Below are 26,550 nucleotides of genomic sequence, written 5' to 3' on the forward strand. Positions count from 1 at the left end.
CCCCATACTAGGGATTGAAAACAAGACATTTGCACTGAGCTATATCACTAGGTCTCTGAAAACATTATTTAAGTTTTTAAATTTTTATTTGTTTTTTTAGTTTTTCCAAGTCACTAATTGCTCAGGCTGGCATGAACTTTTGATCTTCCGGCCTGAGCCTCTTAGTCATCTGCTTTCATACTGGTAATCTCTGAACTTACTTTTCCTGTTTTCCCATCTGTAAAGTGGGTCAATAATTCCTTTTCTCACAGGTTTGTTACGGATTAAGGGAGACAGTGAAAGTGGTTATACATCACACAAGCCCGGTCACAGTTGTGCACACACCAATGGAACGTGTGATCTGTGGCCACCAGGGGGCAGCAGGTCTCTTCTGGCCGGCTCAGCGAGGGCTGGGAAGATCCTGTGGGATCAAACTAGAGAGAGAAAGGCCAGGTGAGAGATCCCGGGTCCCTGGGCGACTGTGCCCACCTCCCCTGACCACTGTCTTCGGAGCTGCCCTGCCCTGGCTCCGGCCAGCTGACGCCACAACTGAACGCGTACCCAACAGTAAACCAGACGTCCTGATTTTTCTAGAACAACCAGAAACTAGGATTTTTTGTTTTGCTTGTTTTGTTTTATGAAACGTGTGGACTTCGTGTGATCTACAACAGGACCCTCTTTGCATCAGTGTGGGTGGACCATCCTTGGGCTAGAAGTGCTGAAGAGTTAGTTTCATCTTTCCTGAGAAATACCTTTATGTATCCTCACTCTCATTATTTCATCAGACATTAATGGTTCTTCCTTAGATCTCTGTGAAATGTTTCCTTTTAAGTTACTGTTCCTGTTACATTATTTCCAAACTGCTATTAGATAGTGAATTGTATTTTCTCACCTGTCAGAGTTGTCCTGTAGTCTCCTGAGATCCTTTAAGTAAACACAGTGGTTATGTGATGGGGAGGTGCAGGGGACGTGAGAGGCTTGTAGCCCGAACTGCCCCATATGTGAGATGCTGGCAAGGCCTGGCCACTTCCCTGCACGGAAGCCCCTGGGCTTGTGTGCCTGCCCTCGGTCTCAGGGACCTGGACACTCTTGGGGCTTGGGTGAGGTCTGTGCTGCGGCTGCAGGAATGAGACAGCCCTGAGCCCCTGCAGGCTGGACCTGAGGCAGTGCAGGAGTTGCGGCTGTCTCTTCTGGGCAGCTCCGCTGGAGGGATTTTGCTTGCTCTGTCTCACATTCCTGCCATTTTGCTCTGCTCTGCACAGCAGGGAACGTTTCCCAGGCTCCTTTGGCCTCTGGTGGGCTGGTAGGTGGGACCCACAGGAGACGCTGGCCGTGGGAGAGGCAAAGAGAATTCCCTCCTGCCTGCTTCAAGTAGCAACTGTGCCAGGCGCAGGTCTCCTGTGGTGCCAGGCGCAGGTCGTCTCCTGTGGTCCCAGCTGCCCCTTACGGCCCCCTGTCCTGAAGGGCAGACCTGGCTATGCTTCCAGAGTCTGTTTGGGGACCCTAGATGCTGGACACCAGGAACAATGCCCCTGCCCTCTGTCCCCCCAGCCTAGGGATTGTAATGTCTTTCTGCTGTTGATAATCTCGGGGGTGCTCCTCAGATCTTCCTTCACTTGTTCAACCCACTCCTACTCAGTTCCTCTCTTCAAAAGCATGTGCTGCTTTCTGCTTTCTGGTGGCGTAGTAACTGCCACACCATGCAGGAGCCTGGGGTGCACGGAAGGGCTGGGTCCTGCCCCTCAGGCCCCTCAGCCCTCACAGAAGACTGGTTTGTCGGCATAGTTGCTGGTCTGGGGATTGTCACCCACCCCCCAGCTCTTGAAAGTGTCTTCAGCCACAGACAGCAGAGTGGTCCAGATCCAGGATGGTGGCAGTGGGAGTCTACTGAACTGCCCCCATCATGGCCAGCAGGTCCCCGAGCAGACAGACATGGAGGAACTCCAAGAGCTACTGTGGAAGAACAGAGCTTTGGGCAAAGGCCAGGCTCCACAGCCACGGAGGAGGAGAGAGGAGGGGAATGATCTTCCCGCTGTGGTATCTGAACAGCATCTACATCTGGCTTTGCCTCATGAAGTGCAGCAGGCCCCAAGCCTGGGAGAGAGGAAGTGGGGTGGGGTTCCTAGCCAGAGAGAAGCTCTCTTCATTCTGGGGTCTCAGGGCTCTGAGAACCATCACCAGAGCAGAGCCTACGGTGTGAGACTAGACCAGCATGATGCTAGCAGCAACCACTGCTTTTTTTTTTTTTTTCTCTTCACAGGGCTGCTGGAGGGTTCCATGACAGAATTCACTTTTCATGATTAATCCATGGCTGGCACATAGGAAGCTCTCAAGAACTATGAGCTTAGAAGAAAAAATCAAACACAACTCTAACCTCAGCCAGCCTCTGTGGGTCTTGTTCCATAGGCATGTCAAGAGAGAGACCATTGGTACTGTGTCCTAGCAAAGAGGTCTGGGACACAGATCCAATGGCCAGGGCTGGAAGGGGTCACATAAGGTGAAGGATCAGAAAGGGGAGGGCATCATGAACCCTGAGCACTGTCCCCAAGGGCAAAGGGGGAGACAAAGGAGTCTAGCGGGTGGTCAGAGCCCCAGAGAGACCCTTGGGGACAGGCCTCATCGCGTGGTCAGGGAGGACAAAGTTCAAAGCCTGGTTAGAGTATAAACAGCAGAGTCAATTTTGGGGCTGGAGTTCAAATGTAAGTCTCTGGGGATGCTGGCTCCTTAAAGACACAGGGGTCATGGCAGGAGGCAGGGTTGAAAACTGGGTTCAAGGGCAGGTTGAGCTCTAAGTGAAGGGGACTTTGTCCTGGGCCCTAGAGAGACCTGGGAGAGCATCTGCAGATTAAGCAGTAGGGGTGGTCAACTGTAAGATGCTTGAGTTCAAATCCCAACCCCACACTTACCTGCTATGTGACTTAATTGAAGCAAGTCATTTAGTTCTCTCTAAAGTCTCACTTTCCTCTTTGTGGGCAAACCAGGAAGCAGTCCTCCTCAAAGAATTGTTGGGGTGTTGAAATGGGATAAGACATGGGGAACACCAGGCACTGTATCTTGCAGGTGTAAGGGCTCTGTAAAGAACTGATCCTTGGCCATACAAACCAACTGTGTCTCCAGTGCTCCCTCGTCCAAGCTTCGTGCCTTCCATGTGGTCCCTCGAGGCCCAAGCGTTCTCTTCTCTGGAGTAACATTCCAGCCTTTGCCCAGTGGTTGTGTACCTGACCCCTCTCTGCCTGCAGTCTGAAATACTCTATCTCTGTGTGAGTATGTTCAAAACTGAAGGCAAGTAGACAGCTTCAGTGGTCAAAGGTTCTTCCCCTGGGAACAGAACACTGACCATGTCCTCAGATACTCTTTTGTGACTAGAGGCAGCCATCTTGAAATGCTCCTGCTCTCAGAAGCTTCCCTGGACTGCTGAGGCAGCAGCTGCAGACAGACTTGCTGGTGTGGTGGTGGGTGGTAGTGAGGGTACTTCCCTTTACTTTAAATTTTTTTTCAAATTTCTGAATGTTTTTATTTCAAATTCCTTTTCACCCTTCCCCCTAAAAAATCATAGGTTAGAACAATAGCCATAAACTATGAGTGCGTGCGTACACACACACACACACACACACACACACACACAAAACATCTTAATGTCCATCCCTTGCCCATTCACACATTCCCTGCTCCTTCTCCCAGGTCAGAGATTCCAAGGTGTGGCACTTCTTTTAGGAGACTTGTTTCCCCACCTCATTTTGAGAACCACAGCCAAAAGCACTTTATCTGTAGTTTGTGTTGTAAATACAATATGCTTTTTTTAAAAAATGTATCTAGTACAAGGTCTCACTATGCAGCTTGGACTCACAGTGACCCTACTGTTTTCAGCCTCCCCACTGCTGGGATTACAGGCCTGTGTCACCATACCTGGTCTTAGTGGCCTACTCAGCATGCCCCAGGGGTGGGGCAGTGCAAACTGTGGTGCTGTGGATCAAACCCCAGTCCCTGCACTTGTCTAAGCAGGTGCTTAGTCCACTGAGCTATCTCACTAACCAATAATAAGCTTTTTGTTTTCTTAACATATAATATCTATAATACTTTATTTTTGGAGCCGGGGAGATGGCTCAGTGGAACATGTACTTCCCTGGCAAGTGTAAGGGTCTGAGTTCAATCCCCGGTTCTGCCCCCCAAAAAACCCCAAAACAAAAAACTTTATTTTTAATTAAATCAGATATTGAATATGAATTTTTTCACTTTCTCCCTCAAAAAATCTCACTTTCTTAGCCCTCTATGAGGTGCAACACCAACAAATATTTTACCCTCAGGCGGGACCCCAGAATCGCCCTTCCCACAGTCTTCCTCCCTTCATAGACTGTTCCTGCAAATCCCCGGACACTGGGCCCATGTTTCTGTCTTCCTTTCACTGCTTCACATCTAATCCTCCAGACAGGCCTGCCTACTCGACCTTTGTCAACAACCTCCTGAGATCTGACCTGCTCCCCTCCAATTCTGCCCTCTAGGGCCTCCCCACCTCTCCCGACCCCCACAGTGGCTTCCTTCTTGGTGCTTTCTGCTCCCACTGAGTCCTTCACCCTGAACCCACTCTCTAGTCACCAAAGATGGGAGAATGTCTCTTCTTAAGACTGAACCAATGCACAAGTGATCTACAAGGCCCAGTGACAGGCCCTAGCACTCCACCTCAGCTGGTATCACCCCCATCCCTTCCCTACATTGTGGCCACCCTTGCTCTCTCTCTGTCTTTCCCTCCCTCCACCACTCCCTTTCTCTGTGTCTCTCTATGTCTCTGTCTCTCTCCCTCCCTCCTCTCTTCTTCCCTTCCTTCCTCCCTCCCTCCCTGTCTCTTTTTCTCCATCTCTGTAAGCCCAGTCCCAGTACAGGGCCCTTGTAACTGCCTGCAGGTGGCTTGGCTTTGAGCTCCTCAGTGGCACCGTCAGCAACTGCTCCATCCAAGTGGCCTCCAAAGGGCTGGGGAGATGGCTCAGTAGAATAAGCACTTCCCTGGCAAGTGCAAGGGCCTGAGTTCAATCCCCGGTTCTGCCAAAAAAAAAAAGACAAGTTAATCCCAAGTAGCCTCCAACTGTTGCAGGCAGCTGAGTCGGGTAGAAATGTTAAAGGCCACCAGAGAGGGCTGGGCCCTTGAAGGAGCCAGTATGGAAGACAAGCTACCTTGCACCCGTGGGAGTGACAGACAGACACTCCCGCTGTGCGCCAGACTCGAGACAAAAGGTTAAATAAATGCACTGACACACCTCCCTAGGGGATGAGCATCAGGGATTGATATTCTAAATAGGTGTCAGGCTCCTTGTAGAAGCTGGGAGGAGCCACTGCCCAACCCCCTACGGGAAAAGCCTCTGTTCTGTACCAGGGCTGCTTTCTGCGTAACTCACTTCCCCATTTGATCTGATTGAATCAATTTTACCTGAGCAATTGTGCCTGTATTCTTATTGGGTGACCATAGTTTTGCCCTACCCTGGGCCCACCTTGCAAGATTCCATGTTGCCCACCTTGGACTCACCTTATGCTGTCGATTTACTCTATAAAAATCCCTAGAAAAGGCAGGTTCCTTGGCAACCCACTCGGGTCCCCTCCTGTCCCTCTCCTGGACAGAAGCTTTCTTTCCCTCCATAAATATATTCTGCTGTTAACCCCCATTGTTTCTAAAATTCATTTTTTGATTTTAGAGAACGCGAACTCATCCCAGACATCTTTCAGGTCGGGAGTTTCTTCCCCCTTATGTCACAGCCTCCTCCCCACGCCATGGCTTCCCCATTTTATTTTCATTCTAGAACTAATCACTCCTTATTTTCTGGTTAATTTAGTTCTTTGTTGTTCAATCCACTTATTAGAAAGTAAGTTCTTCAAAGGAGGGGCTTTATTTATTGAATGCTAAAATCCAAATCATTTGGAGAGATAGACTTATACCACAAATTATCTGTTTATCAGAAGTTCAAATTTAGGGGGCCAGGAAGATAGATCAGTTGAATAAGCACTTGCCTGGCAAGTGTAAGGGCCTAAATTCAATCCCAGTTCCCGGAAAAAAAAAAAAAAAAGTTCAAATTTAACTAGATGTCTTGTGTTTTATCTGGTGGAACTTTCTCAATGCCTGTGGTCCCTCACCTCAGAGGCACAGACCCAAGACAAGAGAGGGGCCGGGAAGTTGACTCTATGGAATAAGCACTTCCTTGGTTAAGCGCTTCCTTGGTAAGCGCAAGGGCCTCAGATCAATCCTCGGATCTGAAGAAAAAAAAAAAAAAAAAAAAAAAAAAACGTATTCCATTTTTTTTTCTAGAAAGGACAGCGAGTGGGAGTCTGAAGCCTCAGGTTGCTGGAGTTCGAACCTCACACCTCTCCCGCTGGCCAAAAAGTGCCCTGAAGGCATTGAAAAAAAAAAAAAAAAAAAAAAGAATTAAGGGGCACGCAGAAGGAAGTCTTAAGTGCTGAGAAATTAAAACCCCTGGTGAGGAGACCAAGACAAGAGAGCTCCCTTGTGAGGAGAAAGAGAAAGGAGAGAAAATAACATAGGAGTGAGATAGTGATGCAGAGAGACAGAAGGAGACAGCAGTGGAGAAGGAGAGGAATGTGTGAGGGTGACAGAGAGAATGAAAGACAGATGTGGAGAACAAGAGAGATTAGTACTGGAGAGAGAGCACAGGACGAAGTCAGAGAAAGTGAGTGGGGGAGGGAGAAAGGCACAGACTGAGGCAGAGCTGAGCTGGAGACGTGAGTCACGGGCTGACAGGTACCTCCTGGCAGCTCGTCCCAAGGTTCAGGGAACAAGGTCAGCTCCACCCCTGTCTTTTCTGTGGTTTGTTTATAGGGTCCAAAAAATTCTCCTTTCACTTTAAAACTGTAACATGTTCTCAGGATTTGTGAGTGCCAGCTCTGGGTCTGAGTGCTACCTGTTGGCTCTTGTTTCTGTCCATATCTTAGGACGATTGTGAGGATGTTACTGTTGTTCCCTCTGCAGAGGAAGAGCTGAGGAGCAAGGTCATGGGGGCATGAAGAGGCAGAGGTGGGACTTAAACCCAAGCATTTATGATGGATGTGCACGTGATGTATGTCTAAAATGTACCAACAAAATCTGGTTGAAGAAAATAGCTGTTTAGGGGCCAGGGAGATGGCTCAGTAGAATAAGCGCTTGCTTGGCAAGCACAAGGGTCTGAGTTCAATCCCCAGTTCCGTCAAAAAAAGAAAAGAAAATAGGTGTTTAGTTTTCAGTGGGTTTGGCCATTATATAGGTCCACTTCCTGCATGGCAACTGGGTGAAGATCAGCAGAAAGAACAGGTCGGTATTGCCCACTGCGTGCAGGCCCTCAGGAGGCAGATGGCATGATGGTGGGCATGGGAGCCGCGCCACAGAGTGCTGGCCAAGTTCTCCTTATCCACAGTGTGGTTTTGGGAAAGCACCTTCCCTCCCCTAAGCCTCGACTTCCTCTTCTGCAGAATGGGTAACAGTAGCTCCCCAAGTTTGACATGTAGAATGAATATCACAGAAAGAGAGATCAAGGGACACACACACACACACAGAGAGAGAGAGAGAGAGAGAGAGAGAGAGAGAATAAACACTTAACATATTCACAGATACTACTATCATTTCCTGCTCATCCCTGATATCCAGAACTGGACCTGGATTAAAACAAGAAGTTAGGTTATGTTGTGGGTGGTGATGAGACTAGAGAATAGTCACAATCCTAGTAACTATTTATTTAACACACCTACTGTATACTGGGCATTGTGCTAAGCACCTTATACACATCTTAATCTCTGTGACAGTCCTGTTGTGTATGTATTATTATTCCCATTTTATATACAAGAATACTGAGGCTCAAGTCTATCCAGTGAGCAGAAAGGCCACAGAAAAGGCCCAGAGCTGGCATCTTAATTCTTGTCCACAAACAAAAGCCCCCTGGCTCTGAGACCATGTTGCCTTCCTGGAGCCAGGAGGCTGACTGATTGTATTGCAGTATTTTCATGTGTGCTGAGCTTTCCTGTGAACTTTCTCGACATCCTTCTCCCAGGTCCTTATCAATCACCTATGGGCACCCTTTCCTGTGCACAGGCTCATTAGTTGGGTATAAAAAGTATCATTTTTTGGTGGGGGTGGGGGAGCAGGGTCTCATTATGTAGCCCAGGCTGGCCTTGAACTCACAGCAATCCTCCTGCCTCAGTCTCGTATGTGCTGGCATTACAGGCTTGTGCCACCATGGCCAGCCCAGAATGCTGCTCTCTGCTGGAGGTCTAGAGGCCCAGGGCTTGCTGACGGCCATGTACTTGCTGAGAACAGAGCAAGCTCTGAACCTGGTTTTGTCTGGCTCCAAGTCCAAGCTCTGTCTGAGGTACCCAACTGTCTGACCCCACAGGAGACCCTGCAGACTACCACTGTTTGTGGTCCCCACTGCTAAAAGACACCCTAGGTTTGGTGCACGCCCTGTCTGATCCTGCCCCAGCCCCTCCTGCCTTCCTCGGGGTTCTCACAGGACCACAGATGAGCCTCAGGTTTGCAGTCTTCACTCTGTGGGCTCTGGACCAGGGTCACGCTCCAGCCCTGTTTATCATGTCACGTCCCTGAGCTCTGCACCCTTGCTGAGCCGCTGCCACGCTGCTCTCTTGGGCTGTTCTGCACCTGCTCTTTCATGGGCGGCTTCCCATTTTGCCCTCAGCCTTGTCACTCCTCACTTCACATCTCGGTTCCCATCACTTCCTCCAAGAAGGCTCCCTTGCTTGGCTCAGGGCCTCTTCCTCTGTGTGTGTCTATCCAGGTCCTTCTCACTGACTGAGTCCGTGTGGGCAGGGCTGGGTCTGTGCTGTTCACATGGCATCCCCAAGCCTGGTTCTACGTCAGAGCCACGGCAAGTACTCGGTGAGAAGCTGCTGAACAAGTGAACAAACGCACAAGCATTCAGCCGTCATTGCCACCATCACTGCTTCAGCACGGAACTCTATTTGCTTCTGAGCACACCCACTGAAGGGCTGGTGTAGAGCAAGTACACACTGAGGTGCAAGTCCCCTGCTGGTCCCCGTCTGTCCACCACTGGGCTCTGCAGCCTCCACCAGCTGCAGCGCTCTCTGCAGAGGAAAAGCATTCTGGCCCCTTGCTTGACTGCCGTGGAAAGAAGCAGACTGCTCCTTCCACACCAAGGATTTTAGGTGAGACAGGCCTTTCTGGCTGGTGCGGGAGGAGGGAGCGTTGGGGCCTCAGCCGCGTTGCAGGCTGGCCTCAATTGGCCCTGAGCTGACTAATAAAGTGTGGAATTGACTTCATCCTCCACCATGTCTCCCCAGCCAGCATGTCCCTGTAGCATCTCCCTTGCCACGGTGGATGCAGAGCTGCCGCTGTCCCCTCCGTCACCAGCAGACAGGAGCGTCATCAACGCCCACGCAGCCCCAGGGCCCAGTGGCTCTGCAGAGCCCAAGATGGTGTCTGGCCAGGGGCCAGGCAAAGCTGTGGGTGCCAGAAGGATCCACTCTGCGTATCTGATGCCTCTTAGTCCAAGCTGGCCACGGCAGTGGCTGTCCCATTTTTTCCCCTCTGGCACTGGCTTCTTATGCAGGAAGCGCTAAGAGAGAGTAAGGCATTGGGTGACCAGCTGACCCCCACCCTGCCCACTGCACCCCTCAGGGGGAAGAGTCAGAGTCACAGGGTGCTCCCAGAACAATGTAATCCCAGAGGGGTGTAAAGGGGGGGGGGAGTCCTTAGGGTGCCTCGGGCTGCTTTGGAGAACAGCCCCTCTTCCACTGGAGCAGATTCACTCGGGATCTATTTTCATTTCTTCTCTCCTGTTTAGGATTCCCTAGGAAGAAAGGGACTCCATACATCCCTAAAGCCCATGATGCAGCCAGTGGTCATTCCCAGCCTTGCCTGTGAATCAGAATTAACTCAGTGATGGCCTTAGGTGAGAATCTGAGCCCTGTAGCCCTTTTGTCAGCTCAGCCCCCATTTCTCCCTCCTCTGGGAAAAGCTCATGTTCTCCTAGGAAGCCACCCCTGCCCCACACACCACCTGTGTGGTTTGAGGGGGAACCCTGCTTGATCCCCTGAAACTCTAGGGACAAGCAGGTCCTAGGCCTGCTCAGTCGTAGGTAGAGTGATCACCCCAGGCCTATAGCTAGGCTGGGATGCAGCCCCCACGACTTGTCAGAGCTGGAGAGGGAGGGAAGCTCTTTTCTCTTAGAGGCCTCAGGCTGGTGGCTTTCAGCCTGGAACTGCTGGCTGAGAAAGAAGCCAAGGCAGAGGCAAATCAGGACAAGGCGTAGCGTGGGGCAGGGGAAGAGAAAGAGAAGCAGAGACACAGAGATGGAGGCAGGTGGACAGAGGACTCTTAGCAAGACCCGGCCTCAAAGTAAACAACAAAATGGAACGTGGGAATATAGCTCAGCAGAAGGTTTCCTGCCTGGCCCATGTGACTGAACCAGGCTTAATCCCTAGTATTGCTAAAAACAAAACAAAATCCTATCTCAGATCTATTGAATCTTGATCTCCACTGGTGGAGTCTGAATTTATATTTCATAAAAAGCTTCCCAGGAAATTTCACTATAGGCTGGGACTCAATAAGCTGATTAGTACTAGGCTTTGTAAGTAGGAAGAAAGAGAATGGAGTATGGTGGTACATACTTACTATCCCAGCACTCTGGGAGGCTGAGACAGGAGGATCATAAGTTCAAGACCAACCTGGGCAACTTAGCAAGTTCTTGCTTTGAAAATAAAAATAAAAGGGGCTGAAATGTAGCTGAGTGCAAAGGCCCTGAGTTCAATCCTCAGTACAGAAAGAGTACAGAGGACAATATTTGTTGTGTAGCATCTGCCACGTGACACCTCTCCAGCTGCCTGGGTCTCTGCTAGGCTGAAACCTAGACTGCCTGGGAAAGCCCTGAGTGGTGAAGGCTTGGGCCCCAGCACCATGCCCTTGGGAGATGGCAGGACCTTTGGGACAGGGACCTGGGGAAGTGCTTAGGTGTGCGTGGGGACTTGAAATGGATGAGGGGTCTCAGCCCCTTCCTTTTCCTCCCTGTCTCTTCCCAGCATGAGGTATGTGGCTTTGCTGGGCCCTGTGCTCCTGCTGTGATGGTCCTATGCAGTGCAGCCAAGGAATTCTGGATGAATGCTCTACAGCTATGAGCTCAAATGACCCTTCAGACTCTGTGAGCTGACGCTCTCAGGTATTCGTCATAGTGACAGTGCTAATATAGCCTCCCTCTTTCATTTTGTACCCAGGTTCCAGCTCTTTTCATTACTTGTGCTCCTTGAACTAAGGTCAATTCTGAAGTTCAAATCCTCCCACTGCTCCTCATCCCTTCTCCCAGGTCTCTCCCACACCTTGTATGGCACCCTGAAGAAGCGCAGGACTTGGCCCCCAACATCGCCGGCTTCTCCTCACTTCCTTTTGGATTGGCACCTGCTCACAAGGCTGCTGAAAGGACCCAGCCACCCTGTGGTCTCCCTGCCTCTAATTACAAAATCCATGCTTTCCACGGGTACTCACCCTTCCCCACTCTCAAGCCATGCAATGCAAGCAGCCTGGCACTGCAGGGACCCCCATGCCCTCCAGCGTCTCCTCCTCCGCATCCTGAGGTAGGTGTCTGCTCAGTCCCTCTGTGCAGCATCTCTTCACCCCAAGCCTATAGGTAGTTACTGTGATAGACAGTAACTCCAGGCACTTCATGAAAATCACTTCCGGGGCCTTGGAGGAAAGTTCCATTTCCACCAGCTGCAAGATTTGAGCCTGAAGCTTTTTGCAACCATTTCACAATTTCCTGGGGGAAGGCTGGTCTAAGAATAAAGCTAATTCTAGAGGCAGAGATCCTATGTTACTGGATCCAGCTGGGCCAGATGCCAGAAAACCCTGTATGTTTCAGTCATATGAGTGCCAAATCCCTCTCCTGGTCAAGCCAGTCTGTGTTGTCATCCTGTCCCTTATAACCAAAAGGCAATAGGATAATATCCATTTCTGAAAAGGCTGGCACATCTCCCCCCTTTTGCTGTGACACAGATGCATCAAGAGGAGTAATTAGCAGTGACATTAGGAAATCAGGCTGAAGCCACATTGTGGTGAGTTGGGGAGCATGGGCCACCCAGTCTCTGAGATCACTGAAGGGTGCAGAATCTCTGGAGGCCAGGTGACCCCAGGAGTTGCTGAACAGGCTAAACTTAGCTTTGAGGGATCAGGTGAAAGTTTTTGTCGCTGTTGATAAAGTAGAATTCTCTAGCTGAAAGGACCCAGCCACCCTGTGAGGCGGGCACATACCAGTGCCTGCTCATCTCATTTCTCTGCTTCTGATTTCAGAACCCACTTTCCTTCAGCGACTCATCCTTCCCCACTCACAAGCCCTGGAGGGGGTTAGGGGAGGGGAATGAGTCCTGCGTGGTTGAGAATATTTGGGAGACAGGAGCTGCTGTGCTTATTAGCTGCTCCTGATGGTTGGAGGCAGCAAGCCTGGGGAGAAATCCAGCGCAGCCTCTGTGCCCAAGGTCTGCTTCTAGTAATGCAGTCTGGGGTTGTGTTCAGTCTGGGGGCACCACATTAGGCTTGGTATCTGAACGGGTGCCTTAGGTGGCTCCATAGTGCAGTGGATGGCGTATTGGACTTCTAAGTAGGTGTTGCACAAAATCATGTCCTCTGGTGCCCTCAAACTCTGCTACCATCTTGGAAGATGCACTCTGTCCTTTAATTCTTTTTCAGAACCAGGAATCAAAAACCTTGTCTTCTTTTTTTTTTTTTTTTTTTGTGGTACCAGGGACTGAACTCAGGACCTTGAGGTTGCCAGGCAAGTGCTTATTTTACTGAGCTATCTCCCTGGCCCTTACCTTGTCTTCTTGAGGAGATAAGGTGGCCAAGAAAAAGACAAGAAACTTAGCTTTCATTCTTTTTCTTCTTCAGCAGTGGCAAAACAAAACAAAAAGCAAATTACATACTGACACACTCAAGTTTACCCTCTAAACCATCTCCAGAAAAATAATCTCCTGGTACAGTCAGTACAGTTATTCCTGCAAGACCCTCTTTGTTTTGTTTTGAGACAGGTTCTTGCTATGTAGTCCAGGTTGGCCTTGAACTTACTATGTAGTCCAAATTGACGAACCTCCTGCCTCAGCCTCCTGAGGGCTGAGATGACAGGAGTACACCTAGGACCCTCTTGGAATAAGACCCCCGCATCCACATTACCACCCTCCACCTGCACATTCCCCTCCCCTGGGACATTCTACCACCTATACCTGGGAGTTTACTTCCCAGCACGTTACCAAGAGCAAGATTCCCCAGGACAGTACCAGACACCACAGCTTTTTTTCTTTCAATCAAATCTAAAATATAAGAGAAATGCTAAATTCTTCATATATATGACCTAATTTACGTGATACAATGTGCAGACCTTAGTTCAGTACTTTACGTATACTACCATGTATAATCCTTAGAGCTGTAACAATATCTGCTGTTGTTGTTATCCTTATTTTATAGAAGAATAGGAAGAAGAGGAGGAGGAGGAAGAAGAATTTGAGTTATGTACAGATTAAGTAACACTTCCAAAGTCACAAAATTACTGACAGATCAGAAATTTTAAACTGTACCCTTAAACTGGTACTCAGGTTTGCTCTGGAAAGGGTCAGATAGCACTCTAGACACCGAGGGCCGTGTATAGCCTCTGTTGTTGCTACTCACCTCTGCTGAGATTGTACAAAAACTGCCACAGACACTGTGTGAGTGATGGGTATGGTCATGTGCCAATGGAATTTTATTTATGGCCCCAGAAATTTGAAGTTCATGTCAATTTCTTCCTGAAGTAGAACTCCCTTTTTGCCACCTCCCCACACCATTTAAATATATATATATATTTTTTTCTTTCTTTTTTTTTTTCTTCTTCTTTTTCTGTATTTAGGACAGGGTCTACAGGGTCTACAAGGTCTCACTATGTAGATTGGACTCATAGTGATTCTCCTGTTTTCAGACTCCCAAAATGCTGGGTTCACAGGTTGCGCCACCATGCCCAGTCTCCATCACCATTGCAGCGAGACCTGGGGACAGAGCCGGCACACAGGATCCATGGTCGCTGCGCTCTGCCTAAGCAGGCACTTTAGTCTGCTGAGCTATCAGGCCGGCCCCTATAAAATCTATTCTTAACTCACAGGTCACACAAAAAGTAGATGGGAGGCCAGATGTGGCCTCTACTCTGGGCTGTGCTACTGCTTTCCCCCTGTCCTTGTAACTCACCCCCACCTTCTCCATTTCCCAACAACAATACTGGTTTGGAAGAAGTTAGTGACTGTCCCAAGGTTTCCCTTCCCCAGGAGCAGGTAGGAAGTCAGGATTACTCCCAAGTCTGCCTTGATACCAATGAAGTAGGGCCAAGATGGCTGGTCCAGGTGAGCAGGGAGCAGGGTTCAGCAGGGGCACCCATGATGCCTAACTAGGTCTGTGTCATAAAGCTGCCAGCCAGGTGCTGGCAGGACCTTCTTACCCCACTCTTGCCTCCAGGACTGACTGAAGCAGCCCAGAGCCCCGCTGCCTGGATCTGCCCTGTGATCCCATTCGCACATCCTCCTGGGAATCATAAACAATAGAAATGCTCTGCCTTCCAAATCTGGAGCCAGAGCTCCAGTAATACTCAGGCTGGCTGGACTCTTGGCTTGATCTTATCAACCACAGCCATTAAGGGAGGGCAGTGACACAGTTTATATCTGGTTGTTCCCCCAAAGCCTCATAAGTTCATAGGTGGAGATTTGGGGAGGTAATTGGATCACGGGTGCATGATATTCATCAGATTAGTCCACTAATGGGCTTATGGCTAAATGTGATTGGAAGCCTGGATGGAGGAGGTGTGTCACTGGGGGCGTGGCCCGGAAGGATATGTCCTCCCTTCTCCCTTGATTTCTCTCCCTGTCTCTGTCTCTGTCTTTTTCTCTGTCTTGTCTGTCTGTCTGTCTCTCTGCTTCCTGCCTGCCATTCCAGGAACTGTTGCCCCTCTGCCACATCACCTGGCCTTGGAGCCAGGCAACCACGGACTGAACATCTCTACAAACTGAGAACCTAAATAAGCCTTTCCTTTCTAAGTTGATGATCTCAGGTGTTACCTAAGACAGATTTCAGTACCAGTCTGTGCTGTGACCATGTGGCTCAGAACATTGAATACTGAAGCTGTGGCGTGAATATTGCTATGGGCTTTTTAGCCAGGTCTATGTTGACAATCAAGAGCAAATGGCACAACTGAATGACTTTAAAAAGCTGTCAGGGGCTGGGCTTATAGCTTAGTGGAGCAGTACCTGCCTGGTCCTGAGTTTGATTCCAAGTGCAAAAAAACAAAAACAAACAAACAAAAAAATTAAGTTTTTCTTTTTCTAAATCTTTGTTTAGGCCCGGGAGATGGCTCATTGGAATAAGGACTTCCCTGGCAAGTTCAAGGGCCTGAGTTCAATCCCCGGTCCCACAAAAAAAAAAAAAAAAAAAAAAAACCTTTATTTATTTGGTACAGGGTCTTGCTATGCAGCTCGAACTCATAGTGATCCTTCTCCCTCAGTCTCCCCAGCACTGGGATTACAGGCATGCACCACCATGCCCAGTTTCAGTGGCTAGCACTGTGTGCTCAGGGTTCTAGGGCCAGCACAGCATGCAGTACCAGGGATTGAACCTGTGTCCTTGCACTTGCCAAGCAGGTGCTTAGACCTCCCAGCTATCTCCCCAGCTGAAAAAGTGAAAAATATTTTCAGTTTGGCCTGAAAGGAAGCTCTCCAGTTGTTGGGCCTGCAAAGATGCAGCAGAGGAGAGATTGTAGCTAAAATGAATAGCATTAAAAAAAAAAAAAGGCAAGTGCTTTACAATAGGAAGAGTGCCTTGCGAATATGTAGGGAACCAGTGAGACCCTATCCTGTGCAGGCTTAAAATTACAAAAGTGAAAGACTGCTCCGAGAAGAGAGCCCCAGAGCACCGTGCTCCAGAATGAGGGTTGCCTGGGAATTTGTGCCCTTTGATTCAGTGCATAGGTTCATTGCACTTGGCCCTGTAGGCAATTGAAGACCTCTGCAGTCATGATACAAGGTAGCCTGGCTTCTGCTTGAGCCGGCAGTAGACCTTGGCATCATTTTCACGGTGCTGGTTCTATACGGATGTAGATTTGCAAGTTGTGGGTTCAGAAAGGTCAGGCAGTATACTCCTGAGAGAGCAGTATGTGAAGCTATAAAAGTAAAACTAAAAGTTCAGTGTGCAGTGTAGGAGACCTCAGAATGTTAGAAAATCTAGGAAAGTGGAAAATCTGAGGAAAGGCACAATGAGTGAATGAAGATGGCCCAAGAGAATAGCTGTGAGAGCTACAACCACCAGCAGCAGTATAGGGAGGGTCAGGGCCACTCAGGTGCTTTGGAGTTTGCGTCTCACCACAACATAACCTGACTGCTAGACATGGAACTACAGGATTTAATGTTTGCCCTTCTGGGTTGCTTTGGTCCTGTTCCTTTCTATCCCCTATTTCTCCCTTTTGGAATGGAAATGTTTACCCTGTGCCTTTCTATGTTGTCAATATTTAACTTTCTTTTCTTTTCTTCTTTTCGTATTTAGGACAGGGTCTACAGGGTTCATAGGTTCTCACTAAGTAGATTGGACTCGTAGTGATTCTCCTGTTTTCAGCTTCCCAAGTGCTGGGATTACAGGCACGGGCCACCACGCCTAGTCGGGTATGGCACGGTGAGGGTCAACCTCTGACCGCTGCGCTCTGCCTAAGCAGCCACTGTAGTCTGCTGAGCTATCAGGCCAGCCCTGACTTTCTTTTCATTTTTACAGGAACTCACAGCTAAAATTTCAGAGAAAATTTTAGACTTGAACTTTTTGGCAATGTTGAATCTGTGAGGACTTTGGCAACTCTTAGATATGGATTAGACAATGCATTTTGCATAATGGGATGTGCATAAGCCTCTCAGGAGCCAGGGACAGAATGTTATGATTTATGTCCTGGCTTCTGGGGGTGGTTGCATGATACTTGGCGGACTAGTCTGCTCATGGGTTTACAGTTAAATGTCATGTTGTGAGGTAAACCGTGATGACAGGAGGGAGGTCACTGGTAGAATAGCACGTAAGCATACATCTCCCTTCCTCCTCCACTGATCATCCTCTGCTTCCTGCCTGCCATGCCACGAGTGGTTTGTCCTTTGCCATGCCTTGGATCCAGCCACATGTGAGCTAAAATCTTTATAAGCCATGAGCCAAAAATAAACCTTTCCTCTTGAACTTGTGGGTGTGAAGTATTATGTCTCAGCAACGAGAAAGGTGTGGGACAGGAATGGGATGACTTGATCTAAAAGGGACAGAAGATCCCACTTGTGCAGGGGCTTCAACTCTGGCCTCCTTGAGGTGAGGGAAGGAGTAGAAGCAAGCAGAAAAGCATGAGCAGAGAGACAGAGAGTCAGAGAGAAACACAGAGAGATTCAGATTGAGTGTGCACACACACACGCACACACACACATATACACATAGCATACATAGGGGAGCTGAGGCTGTATCTTAGTAATAGAATACTTGCTTAACATGCACAAAGGCCTGGGTTCAATCTCTAGCACCACAAACAAAATAAGAAAATATATATAGGAAGAGATTCTTTAACAGTTGGTTATTATTATTATTATTATTAATTATTATTATTGCAGTAGCAGGGATTGAGCTCATTATCTTGCACTTGCCAGTCAGGCCATTATGCCACTGAGTTATCTCCCCAGCTCTGACTGTACTATTTCTACCATTAGTGGTACAAGCTGTCTGAAGGGGCAGTCATGATGTACTGCCAGTGGTTCAAGCCAGTGGGAACATATTAAGTGAATACAAAATAATTGTAAAAATCTCCTGCATACTATTACATCATAGGGCTGGTGAGATAGCTCAGTGGTCTAAAGCACCTGCTTAAGCAAGCTTAGGCAAAAAGCTCAGACACCGCAGTTCGATCCCCGGCACCACATGCCACAGTAGCTCTGCTCCTAGTGTGGGCTGAGCTGGCCACACACACACACACACACAAAAAAAAAAAAAAAAAAAAAAAGAAAAAGGAAGAAAGAAATGGATGAATTGCTAGACACATATGAATTACCAAAGCTAAACAAAGAACCTATAAAAACCCTGATAAGGTCAAAAATAGTCAATGAAAGAGGGGCAGAAGTAAGCACAAGTGCCAACTAAGAAAGTTCCAAGCCTCAGTGGCTTCACTACAGACTTCCCAGGTCTTCACAGAAGAACTAATGCTGATACTCTTCAAACTCTCCCATGAAACTGAGGGGGGAGGAGCTCTGCCAAATGGATTCCTTGAAGCTAGAACTACACCAATACCAAAATCAGACAAGGACTCAACAACAAAAGAAAGCTACAGCCAATCACCCTAATGAACATAGACCCAAAAGTCTTCAGCAAGATTCTGGCAAACGGAATGCAACAAATCATTGAAAAGGTGTTAGACCATAACCAATTTGGCTTTATCCCGGGGATGAAAAATCAGCAGGTGTAAGTCAATAAGTGTAATATAACATATAAGCAAAAGGGAGCATAGAAATCAGGCAATCATCTCAATATATGCAGAAAGGGCCTTTGATAAAATTGAATGAACACCCATTCATGATAGGTATAGAAGGATCTTATCTTAAATTGATCAAAAAAATCACTTATGACTCCTGCTAACAACATACTAAATGGGAAAAAGCTGAAAGCATCCCCTCTAAAATAAGGCACAAGCCTGAACTACACAGGGAGACCCTTTCTCAAAAGACCAAATAATTAATTTAAAAATAAAAAATGAAATGAAATCAGGAACACAAGTATCTATCTACTTTTACTATTTCTGTCTACTATGGTACTTAAAACTTTAGCCAGAGTACTCAAGGAAGAGAAAAAAAATGAAAGGAATTCAGATAAGAAAGAAAGAAATCAAACTAGCTTTTTTTGTAGATCATGTGATCTTGTACATGGAAGACCCCAAAGAAACCCCACCAGAAAACTCTAAAAACTAATAAATTCAGCAAAGTGGCAGAATTTCAACACACAAAATCAACATACAAGGGTTGGAGAGATAACTCAGCAGTCTAAGCACCTACCTGGAAAGCTCAGTGTCTTAAGTTTGATCCCTGGTACTGCATGCCATGCCACTCCTGGAACCCTGGTTGCACTGTGCCAGCCTTGAACCAGGCATGGTGGTGCACGTCTGTAATCCCAGCACTGGGGAGGCTGAGACAGGAAGGTCACTACAAGTCTGAGCTGTGTAGTGAGACCCTGTACCAAATAAATAAATCAACACACAAAAATGAAGTGTTACTATATACCAACCATAAACGCACCAAGGAATAAATCAGAAAAATGATATCATTCATAATAGCTTCAAAAAATTAAGTATCTAGGAATTTACCTAACAAAGCAAATAAGGAACCTCTATGAGGAAAAGTGTGGTGCTCTGGGAAAAGATACTAGAGAAGACACTAGGAAGTAGAAAGACATCCTCTGTTCTTGGATAGGCCAGAACTGGTATCCACAATGGCCACATCACCAAAATGATGCATAGATTTAATGCAATTCTAATAAAAATACCCTTTGCGTTTTTTCAAAGAACTAAAAAAAATCAATTCTACACTTGATCTTAGCCAAAAAGCCGAGAAGTAAAAAAAATCGGTTCTACAATTTATATGGAACCATCAGAGACTCAGAAGATCCAAAGAAGAGCCAAGCAGGCAGCATCACAAGTTCATGTTTCTGATTCTATTACAAAGCTACAGTAATAAGAACAGCATGGTACCAGCACAGAAACAAACATGTAGGCCAACAGAATAGAATAGAGGATAAAGAAACAGCCCCAAGCACCTTCAGCCTCATGATTTTTGACAAAGGGACCAATAATATACCCAGATGAAAGATGGCCTCTTAACAAATGATGCCAGGAAAACTGGTAATCTGCATGCAGAAGAATGGCTTTAGATCCATGTCCCTTGTCTGTACTAAAATCAAATCAAAATGGAGTAAAGACCTAGATATAAAAACAGAACTGAATTTAATGGAAGAAAAAAAAAATGTGAAACTTTTGAAGACATAGTCCTGGCAAGGACTTACTGATTAGAACTCCAGCTTTACAAGATATACCTAGAATCACAAATGAGATTATGTAAATTTCAAAAGCTTCTACACAACAAAGGAAACAACCCATAGAGTGGAGAAACAACATACAGAATAGGGAAAACATTTCCAACTACTCCTCAAACAGAAGATTGGGGCTGGGGATTTAGCTCAGTGGCACACCACATGCATGGCAAGTGTAAGGTCATGAGTCCAATAATAAGTAGAAGACTAATATTTAGAATATGTATAGAAAAGTACCCCTAAAGGAAAAGAACTAATTAAAAAGTACAATTATAATTGAATACACATTTTTTTGGAAGAAGTACAAATGCCTAATAAGTACATGAAAAATATTCAGCATCTTTGGCCAATAGAGAAATGGAAATCAAATAACACTAAGATTCCATCTTACTTCAGTAAAAACAGCTATTGTCAAGGTCTCAAGAAGAACAACAAATTCTGGTGAAGTTGCAGGGTAAAAGGTTTTTCTATTTTGTTGGTAGGGATGTAAATAAGTATAATCACCATGGAAACCAATATGGTGATTTCTCAGAAAAGATAAAGCTAGGAATTCCATCTGATGTAATCTGAGCGCTCAGGAGGCTGGGGCAGGAGGATTGCTGTGAGGTCAAGTATCCTGGACTGTATAGTGTGTTCAAAGCCAGACAGAGCTACATGGTGATATCCTGTCTTGAGAAGAAGGAGGAGGAGGAGGAGGAAGAGGAAGAGGAAGAGGAAGAGGAAGAGGAAGAGGAGGAGGAGGAGGGAGAGGATGAGGAAGATGAGGAGGATGAGGAGGACGAGGAGGAGAAGGGGACAGGGAGGAGGAGAAAGAGGAAGAGGAAGAGGAGGAGGAAGAAGAGGAAGAGGAAGAAGAGGAGGAAGAAGAGAAAGAAGAAGGAGGAGGAGGAGAGGAAGAGGAGGAGGAGAAAGAAGGGAAAGAAAAGAAAAAAGGAATCTATTCAACCCAGCTCTTGCCTTTCCAGGTATCTCCCAAGTAGAGTTATAGACGTTATATTGCAAGGATAAATGCATACCCATGCTCACAGCAGCACAATTCACGAGAGCTGAACTGTGGAGGTGACCTGTATGCTCACCAGCAGATGCACGGTACAGAAAAGGTGATGTACACTTAATGGAGTACAACTCAGCCACAAAGAAGGATGCATTAGAGTAATTTGTAGGAAGATAGATCTTGAGACCATAATACTGAATAAAATAAAAGAAATTTAGATATCAAATGGTTCCTCTGATATGAGTGACCCATAATATAAATAATTTAGAAAGCAGAATAAAAGAGAGGCAGTAGGAAGCAGGAAGATAGATCCTGTGGAGATGGGAAACAGATTGGAGGAGGATGGAGAAAGAATCATGAGGATGGCCAAGATTTCTAGGTATATGTACTGAAGTCTCAAGATGAGTCTAATTATTACGTGTCACAAACATATACTAATAAAAAGGGAGCAGGATTTGAATCTGAGTAGTTTCCAGGCTTACTTTACACCTGTGTCAAAGGTTAGCCAGTCTTTTCTGTAATGGGCCACATGTTTTAAACATTGAGTGACACATGCAAAGGGCTTAATTTCTTCTCTTTCCTTTAATAAGTGAGTCTCTCTCTCTCTCTCTCTCTCTCTCTCTCTCTCTCTCTCTCCCTCTCTCTCTCTCTCCTCCTCCTCCTCCTTCCCCCCTCCCCCTCACTTTCATAGGCCCTTCCTGCAGAAGTACATTCCAGACATTTTAAAATTTTTATTTTGAGACAGTGTCTCACTAACTCACTAGGTTTCCCAGGCTGGGCTCAAACTTGTAATGTTTGGTGTGTACATGACACCAGGTTTGACGTTCCTCTGGACAAGGAACCAACAGTGACGTGGTTTACCTGAATTTGAGCAAAGCAGTGGGCAAGCACACACACGCTTGTTGCATACAGTGGAAAGCGGTGAGGTGAATTCAAGAACTACACATGAGTGTAGCCAGTAGAGGATGGGTGCCCATTCTGGTGCATGGGTTTTCATGTAGAATGATGCCATGTCACATGACTTCTTATTACTAAGGTTGGCTGCCTTGAGCTCCCTTCTACCACTCCTGAGAACAACCCTCTTCCCTCCAAGGGATCCTCTCTCCCAGGAGAGTTATTTAGACCAAAGGGGCAAAACCTGGAAACCTGATCACTAGGTGCCCTGCCATAGCTGGCCCTGCCACACAAGTACTCTGTGGGAGCCAAGCAGCTCAGTTGCCTAGAGACAGGTGCCTGGAAACAACCACCAGAGCCTTGGGTCCAGGCCCAGGTCCAGGTCCAGTGCCCACCCTCTGCAGACACCACTGTATCGATCATGGTGCATGCCATTTGGCTGGTCCTGCATGTGTTCTCAGAGTGCTTTGTGAAAAGGAATAATCTCTCCCACAGCCGTGACACATAGTTCTAGACCCACACACACTCAGATACGAGGGGATCTCTCCACGTTCATCAACAGTGTTCTGGGTACTAGGTCAGGACCTGTCTCCAGGTTTAGTTCAATCTGGCCCCTAAAAGCAGCTGCCGCCTGGGCTCTTGGCCTTTCTGGGAGTGCTGATTGGTGGCTTTGGATGGGGGCTGCCCAGCACCCCTTATTCCTCCTGAAGATGCCCTCATTCCACGAAGGGACTCCGTTGCTCCCCACTGTCCTGTACTCCACCTCTGGTCTCCTCCCCTAAAATTGGATATGTCAGATCTTTTGTTTTTCCTCTCCTGGGAGTTAGTGGGAAACACAGGCTCTAAAATGCTCTTCCACAAGACTCTGACGCAGGCAGGGGCACGGTGACAATTCTTGTTGGTGTCTCCTTGGTATAGCCCTTCTGAGGGGCCATTTTCAGCTCCTGGCCTGCAACCCCATTACAAGCACTCATGCTTTTTCTGGGCCTTCACAGTGTCCACTTCCAAGACCTGCCCCAGGGGGTTTCCCAAGAGGGCAGCTTGGGTCCTCTAAGGAATCTCTGCTCTGCCTCTTATTCTTCTTCACAGGAAAAATAAGCCTAAAACAACATATGCCCTACTTATAGGCTGTTGGCTCAGTGGTAAGATGACAGGAAAGTTTTGTCTTGTTGAGTTGTGTCCCCTGGGGAAAAAAAACTTGTCTTGTGCATATATTTCATTATCGTTAAAAATGCCAGCAACTGTGTGTTTCTTTCATTGCAATGAGAGAAACTAGTGGTGTGGAGAGAGGACAATGACCCTTTCCACGCAGCACAAGGAAGCCCTGCCCTCAGGGTGTCCTTGGTGAGCCGTGGTGGTAGCTGGCAGTGCCTACTGGCTGCTATCACCCACCGGCATGGGTGGATTTATTGACAGAGCCAAAGGCTGGAGTCCCAGTTGGCTTTGTTGTGTGCGTGATTAAGAGTGAGTCCTTGCCCCCTGGAGCTCCGTTCTTCCCACAGAAGCAAGGAGGGATGGGACAAAGTGACCTCTAAGAGTTGAGCTGCTTGGTTCTGAGCCTTGTTGAGATCACGGCCTGGTGGGAGCAGAGTGGCCTGATGGGAGCAGAGCGGCACCCTGGAGAGTCTGGAATCCTATTGGCCGGTGGGAAGTGCTCTGCGGTCCCACGCGGTCTGCCCACTCTGAGCTGCGTACAAAAAATATCCTCCTGAAGTAAGCTTTAGCGAAGAGAAATTCTATTGGCTTGTGTAAGTGAAACGTTTAGGTCTAGACTTCGGATTTGACTGGATCCAGAGAATGAAAAGGAGACTTTCTATGCTGGTCACGGGGAGCCCCAGACCTACCCTGCCGGCCTGACTCCTATCCCCAGGGTTCCAGCCGAAGCCCCAGAGCTGACTTTCCCTGCATGAAGCCCACTTGCCAGTCAGGGAAGCCCGCGTGTGGGTGTTGGTGTGGGCCACACTTGCCCAGGCTCTCACCCTGCAGGTGGGGGCAGGTGAGGACCACACCTTGGGGCTGTGGTGATGCAGGGGGCTCCCTCAGGCCACACCCGGAGCCGCCCCAGAGGGGGAGAAGTCCCAAGAAGAGAAGCTGCTGAGGCGCTCAGGTCACTGGGGCTGTCCAGGGGTGGTCCCTGGCTCAGCACTGCTGCCACCACCACACAGGAGCTGCTTAGAGAGTGGATCCCTAGGCCTGGCCCTGCGGTGAGTTTGGCATAGGCCGAAGCTGACACACACCGTGGCTCTCACCCAACTGCAAGCAGGGTCAAAAGGGAGCATTTATGACACCTTCATGTCACTCCTGACCAGTTCTGTCAGGAAAAGCAGGTGCCGGGGCCCAGTCACTGGCATTTTAAAAAGCATTCCCCCAAGCGGTTGTAACAGAAGACCAAGTCAAGGAACCACTGTTCTCCTCAACAATTTTTAGTTTCCCAAGTGGCGCCAAGCAGGGATGGGGCAGTCCTGCCGATGAGAACGGTGCCTTTAATGAGTGATTCAGGAGGTAGCACCTCTAGCCAAGCTGAATGTAAAGTGGCAGAGCTGGGGTGAACACCCACCCGCTCTGTGGGCTTGAACCTGGCATCGCCAGCCTATGGTGAACTCTTCACCCTCGCTGCTGATTCACCTGAGAGAAGAGCGAGAGGAAAACAAGAACCACAGTGGTTTGAACATGGTCCAAAAATGTTGCTTATGTGTTTATCTCATTTGAGCCATAGAGTAATGTTAAACAGGAACCTAGCCTGAGAGGCAGGCAATATGAAGAAGGAAAATTAACTGTAAGGTAGAGGACCTTAAGTAGGTAAACAGCCTGTGAGTTACAAAATGATAAGTAGGAATAAACCCGTGAGGTCGGCAATACAAAGCAGGAGTATAACCTGCAAAAAAGTAATATTAAGTAGGAATAAAACATGTAAGGAATGCATTATTAAATAGGAGAACAATTTGTAAGTTAGGTAACATTAAATAAGAGTATAACCTAAGTAGGTAATACTAAGTAAAAAAAAAATAGCCTATGAGGTAGGTGATATAAAATGGAAATATAACCCATTAAGTAGCTGAAATCATATAGGAATATAACCTGTGAGATGGGTAGAATTGATTGGGAATATAATCTATGAGACAGGTAACATAGGAATAACGCCTGTTGGTAAATAGGCTATGAGGCAGAGCACCTGGCTATAAGGGAGAGGCCCTAAGTCCAATCCACAGCAGCAAAAGATAGTAAAGAAATAGGGATTTAATCCTGTGATGTACTTGAACATTAAATAGGAATGAAATCCATGAGACAGGTAATATTAAACAGGAATATCAACTGTGATGTAGGAAGTATTGGGTAAGGATATTAAGTAATATTTAATAGGAATACACCCTGAAAAGTAGATAAAAGTTAAAAGGAAAATAACTTGCTCAGTCAGTAATATTTAGTAGAAAGATAACCTGGGAGGTAGATAGTATTATAGTTGGGTAAATTAAAATAGGCATATTACCAGGGGACAGATAACGTTACATAGAAACAACCTATGACGCTGGTCAAATTAAGTAGGAATACAGCTTATGAGGTAGATCAAGTTAAGTAGAAATATAGCTTTTGAGGTAATAAAGTAACCTGCAGGTAGGTAATCTTAAGTAAGAGAATATCTACGAGGTAGATAATAATAAGAAGGAAATTACCTGTGAGGGATGTAACATATATAGAAAAATAACTTGTGAGGTAGAGAATATAAGTAGGAATCTAACTTATGAGGCAGTCACTGTGAACTAAGAGTGTAAATGTGAGGGAGCTAATGTGAACAGGACTAGCACCTCGGAGGGAGCTGATGTTACCTAGGAACATAACTGTGAGGTGGCCATATTAAATTCAAAGGTCAGAGGGTAAATAGACCCAGGTGACCAAGCTAGGATTGAAACCCAGGGGTCTGGTTTAAAACTAGGACTTTTATGCCCCACTCACGCTCTGAGTGTAGAGAGGTTGTATCTGTACTTAGGAGTCGAGGAGGCTGGGGAAAATCTGGAAGTGAGTCTTCTTGTGCAGTGTGTTGAGGAAAAACGCAGGGCTGAATCAGAACCTGGCCTGCTGAGTACTCAGAGCTCCATCCCTGAGTAGCTTCGCAACTTCAAATGCGATCCTTTTACAACAGCAAAAGGAAATCACTTAAGTATTTGTTGATAAATGGTTGGCCAATGAAATGATAGCAAAATGTACTACCATGGAATAAAATGTAATATTATGTCAAAGGTGGGGGTGAAGAAGTTCTGTATGAACTGAGTCATTCAGAGCTGGGGTAGCACAATCTCTACAGCACATGACAAAAGCAAGAATCCTCGAGAAGCTTCATGACCACGAATGAGTCACTTGGGTCCTGGTTCTTAGTCTGGAATACTGAACAATGGGGCCGTGCTAACTGCCCGTAGAGTCTGTCTTCGTTGTTCATTGAGGCTAGCAGGAGGCTCCCAGCAGCCTGCTTCCTGGGATGCCAAGGCCAGCAGATGCCACAGTCATTGTGCATTGTGTGGGCTTCTGAGAATTGCTCTCCAGCCCAGTCGAGGATTCCTGATATTTTTTTCAAGGCTTAGTAAACAGCTCATACAGAAGATCTAAATCTTGGAGG

At 47.2% G+C, this 26,550-nt stretch overlaps 1 non-coding gene across 1 annotated transcript; it reads right to left on the reverse strand.

The window, feature by feature from the left end:
- Window positions 1-19,384: 19,384 nt before the first annotated feature.
- On the reverse strand, window positions 19,385-19,583 carry LOC111816796. The gene has a single exon (XR_002821129.1). It is a non-coding gene; the product is annotated as a U2 spliceosomal RNA (small nuclear RNA).
- Window positions 19,584-26,550: the final 6,967 nt, after the last annotated feature.

This window comes from Octodon degus, unplaced genomic scaffold (assembly GCF_000260255.1).
Source record: "Octodon degus isolate 3935 unplaced genomic scaffold, OctDeg1.0 scaffold00040, whole genome shotgun sequence".
NCBI lineage: Eukaryota > Metazoa > Chordata > Mammalia > Rodentia > Octodontidae > Octodon > Octodon degus.